This window comes from Agelaius phoeniceus, chromosome 9, assembly GCF_051311805.1.
Source record: "Agelaius phoeniceus isolate bAgePho1 chromosome 9, bAgePho1.hap1, whole genome shotgun sequence".
Classification (NCBI taxonomy): Eukaryota; Metazoa; Chordata; class Aves; order Passeriformes; family Icteridae; genus Agelaius; species Agelaius phoeniceus.
This window is the reverse complement of record NC_135273.1, coordinates 31,029,035-31,046,525: the sequence shown is the minus strand read 5'-3', so window position 1 is coordinate 31,046,525 and position 17,491 is coordinate 31,029,035. Positions and strand designations below refer to the sequence as shown.

The 17,491-nt window shown below is 43.6% G+C and overlaps 1 protein-coding gene across 19 annotated transcripts in view; it reads right to left on the bottom strand.

Moving 5' to 3' along the window:
• Positions 1-17,491, bottom strand: part of PCDH15 (protocadherin related 15) — a 642,855-nt gene that overhangs the window by 292,360 nt on the left and 333,004 nt on the right. The gene's annotated exons all lie outside the window — the stretch shown is intronic.

Genomic DNA, 17,491 nt, shown 5'->3' with positions numbered 1-17,491 from the left:
ATGACAAAGCACAAAATAAATTAGAATAAAGCATAAGTGAGGAAAACATGCTCAGTGTATCTCTGGCAGCACATGCAACACCTTTTATGTACATACACACCTTCACCCCAGCAAAATCAGCTGTACAATCCCTCAATGCTCCTTTTCAACAGCACTTAGCACCCTGAAAACTATTTAATAATCCCTCTAATAATCTCTAGTATCTGACATTTTAAAATTTAGATTAGAACTTGAAGCTTACCAGAAAATAAGAAAGACAATGCAGTATTAAAATGATATTTTGATTTTGAGTCTCTAAAACGACATAGAACCACTTCTAAAAGATTTTCCACACCCAATTTTACTGGTTAAGACATAACAATTCCTAAAAATTCTTCATTCTGGATGCTTCTTTCCCCTTCAAATTAACTTTCAGTTACATTAACTTTTAAAATTGAACTTTTAAAAAAAACTAATACATTTCTCATAACCAGTGTCTCTTGTAATCCTAATGGTCCAGTACCCAAACCTGGCTATTTAATTCTCATTGTTCATGGAAAAGTGTGTTCAGTTGGCTGTTTAAACTTCCCAGTTCCACCTGATCATATGGGAAGGCACCGAAGTATCAAAGTGGAAGGTGTTATAGGCAATTTAGTTTTTAATTAATCTAAACTTGGAGCTAAAATTATGAAACACAATTTAATTTTATGTTTTAATCAGGCCCTAATAGTGCATTTTAATCTCCAGAGCACGCACTCAGATTTGGAAGGGTGCAATGGAAGGCTCAACTAAGCTCTCCACCTCACTTGATAAAAAAAAAAAACAGCCCCTGAATTTTAACTAACACAAGAACAACAGATCAAACAAAGCTTTGAATAGTGAGAACACCTCCAAACTTTGCCTCACTTCAAAGACACTTCATTAGAAAAAAATAAATGTGAAACAACATCAGAAATGACAAAATTCTCAAACAATCAATGATGGAAAAGGAGACATCTTCCACTACCTCAGGTGGCTCCAAGCCCCATCCCAGCCTGACCTTGGACTCTCCCAGGGATCCAGGGGCAGCCACAGCTTCTCTGGGAATCTGTGCCAGGACCTGCCCACCTAAGAGCTGCACAGGATCAAGAAAACATCTCCACCCTGGCAGAAATCTCAGGTGTGCAAAACAAACCAAGAAATCCTGCAGCAGACCTTCCACACAGTTCACCCATCAACAGGACAAACAAGAAACAAAAGCTCCAAAGTGAGAATTCCACCCGCATTCAACACAAAAAAAGTTTTCCTACTGAAATGAACACTAGAAAATTTTAAAAATTAGGTTTTTAATCATTTAGGCTGGAAAAGCCCTACAAGATCTTGGAGCCCAACTTGGATGCCCACCTTGTCCCCAGCCCAGAGCACTGAGTGCCACCTGCAGGGCTGGGCACTGCAAAGCTCCCTGGGCAGCCCCTGCCAAGGCCTGAGCACCCTTTCCATGCAGGAATTCCTCCTGAAAGTTTTAACCATCAAGATGATCTAAAAAAAGCCAAAAACATTTTATTTCTGAGGCATCTTGCCCAGCTTTGTGCCCCAATAGACACAAACCAATGCAGGCAAAAGCTGGGACGCGGTGAGAAATCTCCCCCTGAAAAGCCACCAAGTTCAGATCTCATGTTTGGGACCAAGCCACTTCCTGGGGACACCAGAAACATCTTCTCATTTAAGTAAATCAAAAAGCCAATGACCCAGGCAGACATTTTCACACAGAGCATGTGTTGAGGAGGTGCTGCCTTCCAGGCTCTGACAGGATGCCCAGGCAGTCCATGCTGACAGGATCCCAGTAAATAAAACTGTCAGAACAAGAAAAATGAACAGTTGGGAGTGTGAAAAAAAAAAAAAAATTAAGAATTGAACTTGATCTGGACATCAATTTAGCCTCTGGGGCAAACTAAAATTACTTGGCTCTTACTACCCTGGAAACATCCAGCTCTCTGTCCAGGGTGATTCATGTTCCAGGCTGAATCATCAGAAGCAATTAAGAAAATATAAGTCCCTGACTTTGTCTAAGTACCACCCACCACCTGATGCAAAGATCTTTCCCTGAGTCCCTGCAGACACTTGAGAAGGACAAGAGAAGTGTTCAGTGCTCCAAAGACCAGTGGCTCCTCCCTTGTCTCCCCAAACCCAAGAATCTCCCCAGTGCCATGTGTTGGTAAAATACTGAGAGCTTAAAAGAGTGCAATCACTCTTTTAAGGGCAGAGAGAAAAGAGAATTTACTGTATTTTTCAGTTTATGGTTATGAAGATTAATCCAGAGGTTTAATGAGGGAAATGTTGCTTCAGTGAGGGAAAAGGAATAAAGAATGAGAGCCATGAGGAGAAAAATGCAGGTCCCTCCTCTGCCCTCCATCAGAATCACTGAGCAGGTGCCACCTCCAGCTTGCCCTCACACAAAAAATACAAAACCAGTGCAATTCTTCTACTGAAGATTCAGATGACTTCAACAATTTTTTTTTATTAGTCTAGTAATAAAATGATTTAAAGTAATATTGCTCTAAGTTGGAAACACAAGGGGATTTTCAGGCTTAAGTAAAAGCCATCCAGGCATTCCCAAAGCAACCTGAAGGTGAACACACTTCTGGATTTCTTTAGTTTTCAATCTGTCTTGGAGATGAGCAGGCACTGAATGACAGATCTGAAAGAAAGTGAAACAAACAAACAAAAAAAATCCCTTTTCTACATTCAGTTGTTTCACACTGGATATTAACAACAAAAAAAAATAGAAATTTATCATAGGCAATAAGGGCCAGGAGCTGGACTTGGATGATCCTTGTGAGTCATGATTCTTTGAAAACCTTGGAGAGAGGCAGAGAGATGAGACACACCAGTTTCTTCTGAGCAGACATGGAATACTACATTAATTTTTTTAACAGGCACCATAAGGAAGATTTTCCATGCAGAGCAGGCTCCACTGAGCAGTAGGAAGTGAAAAACCAAGAGGTTTTCCTCTCACAGTGGCACAAGAGTGTGTGAAAGAACCACACTGAGATGATCTGACTCCCAAGAAGTTGGGTCCAATTCCATGGTCCAGGTTGCTCTGACACCTTCCCATGAACCAACTGCAGGCCAAGAAGTTGTAATGTACAATTTCCACAACAAGCAATTCACAAAATTAAATAACCTGCTTCCAGTTCTGGGCAGAAATCCTTTCAAGAGCAACAGAAAAGCCAAAAATGTAGACACATCTTTAGCTATCCTCAAAGATAAAGGTTCTTGGAGCAACCTGGATAGTGGAAGGTGTCCCTGCCCATGGCACAGGGTGGGATGGGATGGAATTCAAAGTCCCTTCCATTGCCAACTGCTCTGCGATTCTGTGAAGGAATAGAGATGACAACTGTCCCCCTTGAAGATGATTATTTGTGAAAGCAAGAACTTGGCACAATTTCCATTGCTCTTTTTGCAAGCTGATGATTCAGAAAGAACTGTCTGGAAAGGCTGGAGAGTCAGCAAATGTGGCTTGGTTTATTTTCATCAAGGAGATTGGTGACAATCACAGCTGTAACAGAAGGACCTTTCCCAGCAATGGATCTCATCCCCCTCCCTGGCCCTGATCTGCACATCCCATACACACCAAGGTGTCCAGTGGTGAGGGAAAATGCAGGACAGGGTGTCCAAATCCACCCCTTCTCCTGGTCATGCTCCAGGAAGGAAAACAGCCAAGGAAAGCTCGGCCAACGGGGACAAACTGAGCGGTTGCACTTGAGGCACATCTGCTCCCTGAGCTCTCTGCTCAGCTGGAGAGAGCTGTGCTGTGCCTCCCAGCAGCAGGAACCACAGGGACACCACTCCAGCCAGTTCACCCAGTGCCACCTGGCTCTGCTCATGGGGCCCTCACCCTTGCCAGAGCAGCTGTGAGTGAAGATGAAGCCCAACAAGGCTCAGGTGAGTTCCTAAGTCAGACTGGTCCATGTCAGGACAAAACCCCTCTTATTCCATGTTCGCTCCTCAAAATTCAGCCACCAGAACAGCCTCCCACTCAGCCTGCCAGAAAACACAAGGACAAGTGGCTGAACTCAGAGAGTGGAGAAGGTTGGAATGTTTCATGAAGGGAATTTTGCTTCAGTGCAGGAAAAGGAAGGAAGAACTAGAGCCATGAAGGGAAAAATGCAGGTCCCTCCTCATGTCCTCCAAAACAATCATTGACCATGTCCCACCTCCCCACAGAAAACACAAAACCAGCTCAAATTTTCTGCTCTAAATTCAGAGCAGTTCCACAATCTTGTATTTATTCAATAAACCAGCCTGTAAGAGGAGCAATCCACTTGTAGCTGATGACTATTATTTACATTTGTAATAATATATTTCAAGAGCATAACTAATAGCCTGCAGTAATTTAGTCAACAGAATTCCTCCATTTGACATCCCTTTGGAGAAATTATGAAACAAACCCTAAACAGATGCTGACAAGCTGTTCCCAAACACGGATGCAACATCATTTTTAAAAACTGCTTAACTAATCAACATTTGAAAGTAAAAGTACTGCTTGTGACCTGCATTATCATGCAAACTGTGTATTATTTTTTCCCTTCTGAATCTAGAATTCATTATCATATTTGATTTATCATGCACAGCCCTACAAACCTTATTTACCCTCTAGCTTCTCAGCCCTCACAGCACCCTCATAATTTAATACCTCATCTAATTCTTTGTTTTCCTCGTCTCATCAAAATATGATCCACCCATCAACACCAAAAAACCAACCAACAGAAAAAATCACCACAAAACAAATTAAAAAATACAAATCCCAAACCTATTGCTGAAGCAATGCCCACAATAACTCCTGTGGCCCAAGCACAAGATGTTTGACGAAGATTTAAAGTAAAAATAGTTTCAAAGCAAGGGAAAATTGATAACATCCCTTGTTAATTTTTGTCAACAGTTGATTACCTTCAGTCAAATATTTACAGCTTGTTTACAATTTCAACATCAACAATTTTGACTTGCAGTCATTTGATTTTGTTCCACATTTGACTGCAAGAATGAGGCCCTCAAGCACACACACAAAAAAATAATCCAACCTGCACCAAAAAGATCATCCTGATAATTACTTTTTCTGCTTGTGTAAAGTGTGTTGGAGATCCACAGCTCTTCTTGTTAAAGCTTTATTATTGAAATATCATTTTAGCTTTGAATAAGAGCTGTGAATCACTCAGGTGTTCACAAGGAGCTTCCAGCATTCCCATTTGCCTCTTCCACCTGGTTCTTCACCCTTTTCATATCCATCAGCCCTCTAATTTAGGTAGCCCAGTTTCCAGTTCCTCCTCACCTCAACAGCCCAGATGAGCCTGGCAAACAAGGACTGCAGCAAACCCACTCCATCTTCCCAATTATTGGAAGTTTACCTGACCTGAAGGACATTTAGGGAATCCTGAAATAGCAAAGAATTGCCACCAGCGCTGCTGGAGGCAGATAGATGACAGGCAATCAGTGATTCCAACCAGGAATAAAAGCCTGGTTAGCTCTGAAGGAAGCCTGGAACAGCCACCAGGATTCTGCTCTTCCTTAATTATAGTCCAGGAATAATGTGCTGAAGGTTCATCTCTAGGAGGGGTAAAGGGTAGAAAACCAAGGCCCAGTTTTGAGCACAACTTGTCTGTTGGTAATAAAAACTACCAACAAATTGCTGCCTCTGTTATGCATTAATACAGGGTTCTACAGGGAAGCCTTGGGAAGATTTTGCTATTTCCTCTGGCATTGAAGTTGCCAATATAAAAATAAAAAGGAATGATAAAACAACAAACCAGAAGGAAGAGAGCAAAAAAAACCCCTAATATCACACAAACCTTTGACATAGCTAAAAAGAAAAGGGAAAATGCTCTCAGCAACTGTTATCCAATGGCCAAAATTCCTGCTTTTCTTTAAGTATTCCACCCAATACACTTCTACTCTTTATTTACTAACTGCTGGCACATACAACTTTGCTGCATAAACCCACATCAAGCTACAGCTACAACTCTTACAGCAGTAAATATCTCTGTCCAGGAGCATTTTCACTGAAACTGTCCCAGCTGAAGTTGTTTGAACTACAGGTCTCTACTACTCTGATCCAGTTTATCCCAAATATACACAGAATAGCAAAACACACTGGAGGAAAAAAAAAAGCCTCAGAGAGGGAAAATATCCCAGGTGTTTTTAGTTCTGCATCTTAAAGCAAAAAACAAAAACAAACAAACAAACAAAAACAAACAAACCCAAAAAAACCCAAAAAAAACACCAAAACAAAAAAACCCAGAAACCAAAAGGAAAACTCAGCACATTAAGATTCAGTATAAATCCCAACACTGGATGCACGAAAGAAGAAAGATCCAAAAGAGCTTTTTCAGATAAAGGCAATATTCTGAGTACTCAGGGAAAGTGAGCTATTTTCTGGGTTTCCACAGATAAAATATGACACTAAGAAATCCAAAATATAGGTACAGGAAAGCAGAGATGAAGGTGAAGTGTATCATAAGGTTGTGTTTTCTTCATTGGTTTGTTGTTGCTTGGCCATTAGTCATAGTTGTGGATCCTGCAGCCTGCATTCCTATGTAGAGGTTATTCCCATCAGGGTGCAGGAGGCTTGAGGAAGAGAAGGAGCAGAAGGAAAAAGTCCTGGAGATGAGCAGGGACAGCCCTAAATAGCAGCACAGACTGGGGGAGCTGCTGGAGCAGCTCTGTGGGGCAGGACCTGGGGGACACCGAGCTGTCCCTGAGCCAGCAGAGTGTCCTGGGGACACCGAGCTGTCCCTGTGCCCTCAGAGTGTCCTGGGGACACCGAGCTGTCCCTGTGCCCTCAGAGTCTCCTGGGGGACACCGAGCTGTCCCTGAGCCAGCACAGTGTCCTGGGGACACCGAGCTGTCCCTGTGCCCTCAGAGTGTCCTGGGGACACCGAGCTGTCCCTGAGCCAGCAGAGTGTCCTGGGGACACCGAGCTGTCCCTGTGCCCTCAGAGTCTCCTGGGGGACACCGAGCTGTCCCTGTGCCCTCAGAGTGTCCTGGGGACACCGAGCTGTCCCTGTGCCCTCAGAGTGTCCTGGCCCAAGGAGGCCAATGGAGCCTGGGGCAGCAGCAGAGCATTGGCAGCAGGGCAGGGAGGGATCCTGGCCCTGGGGCAGCCCTGGAGGCACCTCTGGAGTGCTGTGTCCAGCTCTGGGTGCTGAGCACAGCAGGGCCAGGAGCTGCTGGAGCTGAGCAAGGGCCTGGAGGCTGTGGGTGCCCAGGCAAGGCTGAGGGAGCTGGGGCTGCTCAGCCTGGAGAGGAGCCCCAGCTGAGAGGGGCCCTCAGGCCTGGCTGGCCCTGGCTGCAGGGAGGGGCAGAGCAGGGCCCAGGCTCTGCTCCGGGGCCCAGCAATGGCCCCAGAGCCACGGGCAGGGCCTGAGCCCAGCAATTGCCCTGCACAGGAGGCACAACTTCTGCCCTGGGCACTGCCCAGCCCTGAGCACATTGCCCACACAGCCTGGGGGCTCTCCTGCCTGGGGCTGGGCCACAGCTGGCTGCACACAATGCTGTGCCCTGGCCTCTGGCATGGCCCTGCTGCAGCAGGGAGGGGACACCAGGTGCCCACTGAGCTCCTGCAGCCTCACACACCCTGGGATCCTGGGTGTGAGGAAGGAACACGACTCTCCTGGTGAGCATTAAGGAGTGAGGGCTTTAGAGAAAGCCACAACACAACACAATGCTCAGAGAGAAGATAATTCAGGCTGTCTGAACATGTTCCCACTGAGGCACCTCATGAATATGAGCAACACAACACTGTCACCACTGCACCAAATCAAACCTCCAAAGGCTGCAAGGAAAAAAAACAACTGAAATTAATAAATGTCTTTGTTGCTGGGAATCTGTCTCTCCCTCCCCAAAAGAGTTACATGCATAAATTACACACAGACCATGTTAAAGGATAATCCCTTCCATTTCATCTCTAGTTTCAACCATTCTCCTCTAACATGCACCTACTGTATTTATCAATCTTACATTCATAAGTATTATTGAGAGAGGAGATGCAGCATTTTCAACCAGCAAAATTTCAAAGATAAAGCTTTCTCTTGGCAGCAAATGTTTGTGGATTTTGGGGATGTGGATCATCACCCAAAGGGTTCTTTTAACACAACAATCTGAAACATTGTGTTTGGGTTTAGTTGAGCTTTCCCCATCTGCAGAAGGAGCAGCTTTGCTTTATTTGCAGATTTACCAGGTGATACATCTATCCCAAAACATTAACTGGAAATGAGAGCTATAAAGCAGCTGATGGTTGGGTTTTCTGATTAAATACAAGGTACAGGTTCAGACCCACTCTGTAGACTCACACCAAGCCAAGAGCAGACATAGCAGAGAGGAAGAGATCTTACACCCCTCCACAAGCACCAACCCATTTCATCCACAAACTATTGTCCTTCTGGAAGAGATGTGCTTTTGATGAACACAAAAAATCCCCTCCTGCCAAATTCTCCTGCACTGCAGTGGCTGGCGTATGCATTTGCTTGTGCTAAGAATGATCATTAGATTTCTGTAGATAATTTGAGCATTATCTACAGAACCAGCAAACGAGCCCTCAGAGACAGCACAGAGTGTGGCATTTGCATTCCCTTTCCTGAAAACACTGAAAAGTTTGGATTTGCCATCTGCCTCTGCTCTTTGTGCAGGGAACATCAGTTCCACTCAAAAATGCAGTTGTTCCTCTTATCTAAGACACATATTATGGAAACTCATTGGTTTGGCTTGGAGGGACCTAAAAACTCATCCAGTTCCACCCCAGGGACACCTTGCACAATCCCAGGTTGCTCCAAGCACCATCCAGCCTGGCCTTGGCCACTGCTACGGGTGGTGAATCCATGGGAAACAAACCTGGATGAATCTGAGGTTAATGCAAGTGATTGTACGTTGATGGACAGCTGCTTTTCCAAGGGATTTCTAAAAATAATCCCTGTATTTTCCTCCCCTCCCATTTATTAATAGGCACCTTAATCGGAAAGTTACAAAAGCCAGGAGCCTTAAAACAAGAGAAACTTTCCAATCAGGGCAGAGAGCCCCAAAACCACTTCAACCCAAAATCTGAAGCAAGAAATGTCCCCATGGCTGAGAGCTCCCAGAGACACAGGGACATATCCAGAAGCGCAGTAACCCAGATGTGCATTAGGCAGACACTCGCCACAAAAAAAAAAAAAGACCAGAATTCAAGACGAGATGCAACTTGAAGAACCAGTATTTATAGGAAAATTAAGGTAGATGGAAAACATTCTGTAAGGAAACAGCAGCTGGGTCTGAGAACTACAAAATAATAAGAAGAAAGTAACAACAACCTGAACAACTGTAAGAAAACTCCTGAAAAGCAGGATCTGTGATGAGAAAGAAGCATGGCATCCATTTCTACAGGTGGGAGGAACAGCCACTCCAAAGGTTTCCCCTGAAATGATCTTTTCTTTCAAATAACCATGAGTTTTCAGCATTCTTACAGCATCACATCCCAGAATGGCTCAGTTTGAAGAAGACCTCAGAGACCATCATGCCCAACCTTTCCCCCAGCACTGCCAAGGCCACATCCACACTGCTTTTAAATCCCTGCAGGGATGGTGACTCAACTTCATACTGCAAACACAAGATGCTATTTGAAGAAGTGCATCAATAAAACCATGTTAAAAACCAACAGATGGAAGCTGGAAAAAAAAAAATGTTTTTTTGGTTCTGCCTTTCCTGGAACAGCACCTTATTTCCACAAGGACCAAGATCCAAACAACAAATCCACAAATCCTAGCTGGCTCTGCCACACAGTTTGCAGGAGGACTATTATTACCCCAGCCTCCTTGCATGAGATTTAAATTAGCAGATTCAATTAGGTTTGTGCAAAATAAAATCCAAGACAACGCTGGTATGGGTATTTCCTTTTCACAACCTGTTATCCCCAGTAAAAGCAAAAAAACCCAACCCCCTGATTAAAGTAACAGAGGAAATTATGTTCCTTTTTCAAGGCACTAATTAGGTTTCTGTGGAATGCTGGAGGGGGATGGATGAACCCATCCAATCTACACGGATTTCACAGTTCATTTCCAACCTCAGCCAAATCCCAATTTATCTCATTAGAGAACAATATTTCAATCTTTTTTTTAGCCATTAACCAAAGCCAGCACATTGGAAGCTCCAGCTCCAAACCAATGGTGGGAATTTGTGGGAAAAACAGGGAACCCTTCAGTGGCAGGGGTATCCCAGAGTGACAATTATTGTAAGCAAAGCAAGAGGCAGAAGCAACCCCACCTGAAGCACTGGTGGCTGAGCCTGTGTTGCTGCAGATGCTCCAAGCCTGAATTAGCTTGGAAAACCCTGCAAGAGCAGGACAAACTCTAACCACCTTCCCCCCTCCAAAAATCATGGATGTGTGAGGTAGGATTCCTGAGTTTGCCCAGCAATCTTCATGTTCCTGAATTTCCATATTTGAGACCAACATGTCCAGTCCACAGACTGAGCCTGAGAAGAGAAATGACTGGCCAAGTCCTCAAAACTGCAAAAAAATCCTGCAAAAATTGGGCTTGAGAGCAGCACCTGCAAGGCCTTAATGCCAGTTTTGACTTCAGAGAAGTTTGACAGAAGAGCAGGAAAGCCCAAATCTACTTTCAGGAAGCAATGGAGGGACAGAAAGTGAGGAGGGCAAAAAACCCCACAGCCCAGACACTGGGAGAAACCTGAGGGAATCAGTGAGATCCAGGAGGCAAGCACACACCTCTGGTGGTGTGGATCAGCAGAGCAGCCTCCTCCCCTCTGTGAAAAGGTCCCAGACCTGTTCCTTGTCTCCAGAAAGGGATGAAACATTCTTAGCTGACCTCAAAAGGTTATGTTGTAATGAAGATCACAACCCAGCTGAAGAAGGTGCAGAAAGAAGGGACCAACCAGGGGCTTGGGGTTTTATTTTAAAAAATAAAAATAAAACAGGAGGCCAACAAGGTGAAAACTCCAAAAGCCTGAAGCCAAGGGTTAAATCCACCCAGCTGCTGACTTTGGCAATGCTGATGCTAATGCCAAACTATTAAGTAAAGGGCAAACAAATAAAAACACAGTATAACTGCAAGTCAATACCTTAAAATACAATCCAAAAACAAAAAAACCCAGAACAAACAAATCGGTTCAATAAGTTTCATGTCCTTTTCAAAACTGTTCTCTTATTAATATGACTAATAAAGTTTGGCTACAACAAAGCAATAACCCGTGCATGAAAAATGAGGAGTATAAATGCAGTTATTGTTTGGAGAAATCAGGGTGCACACACTTAAGAAGCCCACAAGAGCAAAATAAAGCTCTGTTCACAACAAGAATATTAATTCTGGATTAATTCATTGCTGTTTCTTTTAATGTGCTCAACAGATTTAGGCTCATGTTTATGGCACTTGAGGAGGAAAGCAGGTGCATCACCCACTCAAGACTTAGAACACCAATTAACCCTTTGGTACATGATGATAAGCCAGCAGACAACACACTGCCAAAGTAACCAAGGAATTTGGGTTTTTTTTTTCATTTTTAAAGCAAACCTTCAGCTGCCTGAACCCTTCCCAGAGGAGGCACTTGGGCTGGAGCTGGGAAGGAGCCCTGCCATCAGGCACAGCCTGGGTGATGTTTATAAACACACATATGCTGCACTGAGCAGACTGCACTTCCTTCAGGACACAACCCAGCCTTCCAGGCACACAAGGAACACAAGGCCAGATTTTCTCCTATTACCTCACCATCTGGTGCTGTTGTCTGAGAGCTGCAGGTCTGAAAAGCACTCACTGAACACATTTTGGTGTCAGTTCATGTGTGCGTTGTCTGAGACTCACCTAATTACCTAGAGACATTCCTGCAGCTCTCTCCTCTCATGAACACACATTTCTAACAGTCTCATGGTGCTCTCTGAGCAAACTCAACACTGCTGAATTGCCCTGCTGTGCTTTGGGGTGATTTATACACATGGGGGTTCTACAGAGCTCTACATGTTGCTATTCAACTTCTGCAGCCTCCAGCATTCCCAGAGAAGTGCTGGAAGTTTCTCTTCCTCTGTACCCCCATACTCCCACCATGGCCAGCTCAAGCTGTTCTTATTTTCAAGGACTTGAAGCAACCATGGTGCCACTGCAACCCCTAAAAATCTCCAAGTCACTGCACTCCAAGTCTTTGCTGTTGATTCCATCTGCAATCACAGCGACCCCAGCCATGGCTGGACTTCACCAATATTTCAGATCCACATGAAATATCACTAAAACCCACCTACACACTGATGCTTCCAGCAACACCTGTCTCCATGCCCCTCACATCCACACAAGTGAAGCTTGAGGATCAGGGCTGCTCCAACCCAGCAAGAAGGAAATTCCACCCATCCCAAATACAAACATTTCAATTAATGTCATTAAAATCTCCATCTGCAATCACAGTGACCCCAATCATGGCTGGGCTACCCCAATATTTCAGATCCACATGAAATATCACTAAAACCCACCTACACACTGATGCTTCCAGCAACACCTGTCTCCATGCTCCTCACATCCACACAAGTGAAGCTTGAGGACCAGGGCTGCTCCAGCCCAGCAAGAGGGAAATTTCACCCATCCCAAATACAAACATTTCAATTAATGTCATTAAAAACTCCATCTGCAATCACAGTGACCCCAGTCATGGCTGGGCTTCCAAAGTATTTCAGATCCACATGAAATGCCACTAGAACCCACCTACACACTGATGCTTCCAGCAACACCTGTCTCCATGCTCCTCACACCCACAGAAGTGAAGCTTGAGGACCAGGGCTGCTCCAGCCCAGCAAGAGGGAAATTTCACCCATCCCAAATAAAAACCTTTCAATTAATGTCATTAAAAACCCATCAAAGCCACATCTGTCCCCCTCAAATGTGTGTTTGGGGAAGAACTATTTTTAAATCCACTAAGACTGGAGAAAATACTTTTCACAGGACACAGTGATTTGGCTTGAAACCAATTTTTTAATTAATTAAACTGCAAACAGAAAAAGCACTAACTAGGAGACTCACTTCAAATTTTTTTCTTATTTTTTCCTAAAGAGTTTGTAGAAGCTCTGTTAAGTTACATCCACAATAAACCTGCTCTGAGAACCAAATTTCAGCTGCATGAGATAGGAACATCAAAAACCAGAGAAAAGGTACTGATTAATTGCTTCTGCAATTCTCCAATTAAAAAAAAAAAACCACAAAAAACCAAACTAAACAAACACATACTTGCAACTGAAGGAAAAACAAGTTTGGAAACAATCTCATTTTACTCATTAGAAGTTGAGTCCAAACTGCTTTGAAGTTTGAGATCTACAATTTCAGGATGGGAGGGGAAAGCCTAAAAAGGGTTTGCTGTTTCCTTTTTATTTTTTTAAGCAGCATCTTGAGCAACATTTATCAATTCTAAATGCAAATTAAGCTGGGCTTAATTCTGCATTTGTATTCCAAAGGCTGATTGCCACATGCTAGAGTAACAAATAACACAGGAGATCTTAGGAAAACAGCAGATAACACAGACCTACATTTCTAAGACTTGAATTAGATCCTGTTCACACCATCACACACACAAAAATTAAAAGCCCCAAGAAGATTTGAATACAGAAACTGGTAACTTATCACTTTTCACAGGAGTAGGAACTACTCTAACTAGAAATTTTACTCTTCCCTTAAAATTTCAACTCAGATAAGCACAACAGTGTTTCAAATTTCACATTCCCCAATTTTATTATGCACCATAAAATCAAGAGGCAAAATCTCATTTAAAAGGCTACCACTTCTTTCTCTTACCAATTAGAGCAAACCCCACACTTCAACAGGAGCCCAAACTTGCAGAGTTTTTAAAAATTCCTTCCCAGCAGAAGGAATTGAGGTTTTCAACTCATGCTTTAAGCATCTTTCTTTTAATATTGAGACATGAGACTTTGTCCTCCCTTCTCCCCCAGCTGAACAGACCGAGCCCTACCAAACTTCCCAGCACATTCCAGCTGGTTGGGGTTTTTGGGGAGAGGAGGAGAGTGAAGCTGCCACAGGTTTCTGTCATTCCATTCTCACCTGGCCCATCAGGTTTCTCTCCAAGGATACAAACCTGCCCTTCACAGTCACTCAGTTTATTCCCTGCTCAGTCCCTTTCCTTTAAAATAGATTTTAAAACCTGCAGGAACTCACCAAGAAAATGAGGAGATAGATGAATCAACTCTCAGCAGATAAAACCAGAGGAGTCAGCTGCCCCAAAAAGACTGAAGGGTGGCTGTGAAGCTCAGATGCTGCTTTGACAGCACTGAAAAGCATGGATGGCAAGTTTGCCTTTAGACTCCCCCTCTGGGCTTGTCCCCAAAGCCTTTTAAAGCATCTTGTTGGTTTTACAAGGAGAAGACAAGATAATCACTCTGACAAATGGCAACATTTACATTTGGGACATTAATTCACTTCTGAGCACATCACCTGTCTGCCACTTCACTCCCACAACTAAGTCTGAGGCCTTAAAGAGCTGGGATTTAAGCCCAGTCTTGTTAAACCTTTGTATTCAGCTCCTGCCTCACCCTGGCAAAAGGCTGAGGGAGCAATTTTCTCTGCCACATTTCCCCTATAAAACTCCCCAAGCGTTCCCTGCTTGACTTTGGTGTATTCCTGACCTAATTCATGCTGCAAAACATTCCTGGAGTTCAGCAGGTGAATTCTCCCAGTAAAGCTCATATTTGTTCCAGTGGAAAACATAGACAAAGCAATTTAACCTGCATTTTCCTTCATAATATCCATGCAGCAGCTTCTCTTTGTTTTTTTAGCTGTCAGCATGGGAGTCAGGCCCAGGCCCTAAAAGCAAGGAGTTCTGGAAACCTGGACTTGAATGAAAATGCTGATATTTGCTTTATTCTCACTAACCAATTATTAGAAGCTGCTGAGGACCTGAAGAGCTCAAAAACCAGAGAAAAACACCAAAGGAGTCCTCACCACAACCCCAGTGCAACTTGAGGTTTATTTGCAATTTGTCAGTGAATCATTGAGTTTCCCAGAAGTCAAAACTTCTGTCCAAAAATACAAGAACACAAAGCAGGATTTGCAAAATGTCAAACCCATAAATCCTGAAAAGCTGTGATTTGTTTCTTCCCAGCCTTTGGGAATTAATGGGATTACTAAAAGCAACGTATCAAGAATGGGAAAAGATCAAGCCTTCATTAATTTATAGAGCAACTGATTAAGCAATATTGCTGCTCTGCAGACTAAAACTAACATTTAACAGGCTGTTAAATAACTCTCATAAAAAAAAACAAAACACACCCCTCCAAAGTGGTAACCTTGGAAAAATATAGGATTTGCCCAGTTTGCAACTGCATCACCACCTACTGGGCAGTGATCCACAGGAGATGAGGGCTGGAAAAACAGCAGGTGAGGTTTTGTGAGGAAGACTCTGACAGTGCCCAAACCAATGGATTGCAAAGTGTAATTTGTATTAGTCCTGATAGGGCAGGAAGTCCTGATATTTTGATATGAATGGCACCACAAACGTTTGGTTCACTCCCAGCTCCAAAGCTCTTCCCAGCAACAACTCCAATCACCCAACTGGGAAGAGCTGGGCAGCACCTGAAGCTCAGGCTGCAATTAGTTCCCTTTGGGGAATTAATACCCCACCCCTACCTGTGGAAATTGGTTTTCACAAAGAATATACAGAACTCCAAACCAAAGCAGTCCTAGCAGAGGAAGCAAAGTGACCTCATAGAGGTGACCCAGGTCTTGTGCTAATCCCAGGCTACAAAATGACAAGGAAATTTAAGAATTCATAGATCACCTACTGCAAAAAGTCCAGGGAATGTGCAGCCATCTCTCTGAGAAGAGATCTTGGAGCACCCAGCCCAAAATCAGTTGGTACTTAAGTGCTCAGTGGTCTCAGAAACACCAAAATAAACATGAGAACTTCAAGAGAAATTCCTGCCAAAGCAGGATTTACTGAAACACCTATTTCCTATGTGACATCAACACCTGACCAAAAAAAAAAGCCAGAATTCCTAAATAAACAAGTGACAGGACAGATAAAAATGTTCCATTTCTTACCAACAGATTGGATAAGAGCCAAAAGATGTGCAACCATCATCATTTCACAGACAAGATGCTGGAGCAGCAGCATCCATAGGGTTTATTTCATTTTCCTTTACTTTTTTTCCTCTCCTTTAAATGCAAACCCTACTGTCTGAGTTACACACAGGGAAAAGTGAGCTGGTGGTAACCCCAGCCATGGCTTCTTGCAGCACTATTTGAATTCCAGAACCAATTAGGGGGAGGATGAGAGTGTCTGTACCCCAGGGGAGGATTCACTACTGCAGGATGTTGTGATTAGCATCTGCAGACTCACTTTGGGGGGGAAAAAAACCAAAATAAATTGGGTTAAACACAAATATGACTGAAAGTAAGCAAAGGAAGGAGCATCTGCAGTGGGGTTTAAATGTTGTATTCTCATGACTGCAGCCAGCTCTCAGGTGGGAGCCCAAAACAGGACTCAGCAACACCAAAATCAGCTCCTAGAGAGGCAGAAGGGGAGCAGGGGATCCAAAGTGCTGAAATGGGAAATCTGCACTCAGATCCAGCCAGGAAAAATAGCATGGCTATAAAAAGGAGTCTGCTGTATATTGCATGAACTGCACTGAGGTGCTGGAAGGAAGCAAAAGCTGTTGTTGGAGCCTAAAACCACCTCAGGGAGAGAATTTGGGGAAAGGGAAGAGAGGGGAGCACAAGGTGAAGGGGGAGGCAGCATGGCTGCTGCCATCCTTGCTGTGCCCTCCTCACTCCCCCCCCTTGGATGAGACCCTACTAAATTCATCCAAATAATTATCCTACAAAATTAGAAACGCCTTGACAGGAAAAATAACAAAAGAGAAAGCTCAGGAACAGAAGGGTTACCAAATGAGCTTCTCAGATTGCTGTTCACAGATATAGAACAAGGATTTAACCACCTGCTTCCACTGTGAGCCTCAAAGCCACCTGGCAACGTCCAGATAGAAGATTTTCTCCATAACTTCATGTAAATACAGGGCATAGTGCTTGAAACAACACATATTGCCTTAAAAATAAATGTATCAAATTTTCTCAGGAGCTTCAACACACGGAAATGCAACAGGAATATCTGAGAGCTGCTTATGGGACTACTGAACCCCTCATTTTTCTAGGCAAGGAAACAAAACTCCATTTGAAACACATCACCAAAATTATTTCTGACCTAATTTAAAGGATTACCTAAAAAACCTAATAAGCTCCAGTTGTAATTAGATAAATTGCATACTCAGATTGATGAAGCTTGTCATTTACAGCAAGAGTCCACATTCCTCTTGTTTGTAACAAGAATGCTCCAGTGGAACATTCTTCCAGTGAGAAAGCTCCATCACTCAAAGCTAAGGAACCAATGGGAGGTGCACTTTTAACACAGGGCTGGCTTAAAGTCCTTGAAATTGGCCTGAAAAGGTGTTTTTGCAAAGCAATGATTTATTGCCCTTACATGAAAAGACCTCTCCCTGCCAGAGGGCAGGGCT